Source organism: Aptenodytes forsteri, unplaced genomic scaffold (assembly GCF_000699145.1).
Source record: "Aptenodytes forsteri isolate BGI_AS27 unplaced genomic scaffold, ASM69914v1 Scaffold57, whole genome shotgun sequence".
Lineage (NCBI taxonomy): Eukaryota > Metazoa > Chordata > Aves > Sphenisciformes > Spheniscidae > Aptenodytes > Aptenodytes forsteri.
In genome coordinates, this window is record NW_008796220.1 from 653,343 (window position 1) to 654,766 (window position 1,424).

A 1,424-nucleotide genomic window follows, 5' to 3' on the forward strand; every position below is an offset into this window, starting at 1 on the left:
GTAAACTCCCTCCTGCCTGACACCTTCCCTTTCAGGGTTATACTTCAGCCAATTTACAGTGCCTTTATTAATCCCCTCCACTTGATCTAAAGCAGTTTTTGTGAACATTTTATTAATGCTCCTCACTAGAGTGCATTTGATGAGATCTGATGCCTTCTCTTTGCTAAGAAACCCTGTTTCATCAGGTCGGTCTGTTGAAATCTATTCAGCAGAGAACTCATGATGCATTTTCTTTTGTACTCTTGCTCGCCTGTTTGTTCTCAAAGCCTTGAATAATACTGAGATCAGAGCATACTAACTTGGATGATTTTTTTTTTCTTCTTGCTCTGAACTGTAATACTGTGTTTGCTGTTCTCAAATTTTACAGTGGAGTCACAGACTGAAAAGACTCCTGAGAAGTTCTTGTTATTTGACCCCAGTTTTATCTGCCACTTTTCTCAATTTGGGGAAGGACGGTGTTGCGTAAGGCTCTCCCCTTCCGCGGGACTGGCTTCCACTGAGGCCATTCCCAGTTATTTTCGATTTTCTGACCCTACTTCGTCCTGAACACCACAGCAAAATATTCGTCCGTTGGCTGTGCGTTTGCTCTCCGCAAAGCCGTCGTACGACAGTAGCAGCTCCGCTTTGTCTCTGATCTTATGGCTAAAGAGACTTTTACTCTGCTTCAGCACTGTCGGCGGGTTACAGCACAGCTTGACGTTTTTCCAGTGCTCACTTTCTCTGTGTCCTTTTTGATTTCCGAAATGACAACTCATTGCTCTAAATTCATCCTGCTCCCTACAACAGGGAGTGGAACAAAAGGCATTTCATGTCGGAGCATGTCTGACCCTCCTGGGCTACCCCATCTCTAATCTCTCTGTCACATATAAGCAAGGGTACTCTGGCCATTTGTTCTTTATTAACTGGAACCGTTAATTGGATTCTGAAGGAAAAGGTTTTCACTTCTGAACATCCAACAGAGAGAACATTTACTCTCACGCCGAGAACCCTTTTTTCCCTGACAAGCAATGCTTCAGACATAGCCTCAAGCTACTCTAGACACTCAGCCTAGCAAACCCTAATTCAGCCTATTCATATTTGATCTTAAATACTCAGCACAACCTAAGCAGTCGCTGCTGAAATGACAACACCGGCGTGCGGTTCCAGCTCCTGATACTTAAAACCATTTTCCCTGGTTGTGAAGTTCATGGGACCTGCAGATGCACAGTGAAATCTGCAGAGGTGCCTACTGTAACCCAACGTGCACAAGTCTACGGATATTTGCAGGAAAATGCAGCTGTGGGAAGTACGGCTGATGCATAGAGATGTTGCCTCAGGCTGACTTGGTGGCCAAGATCAGTTTTGAAGATATATTAATTTATACTCTCCAAGAGCGGTTCATCTTGAGGGCGCTCACAAGGCATGAGCGGGACAACCAGGGGATC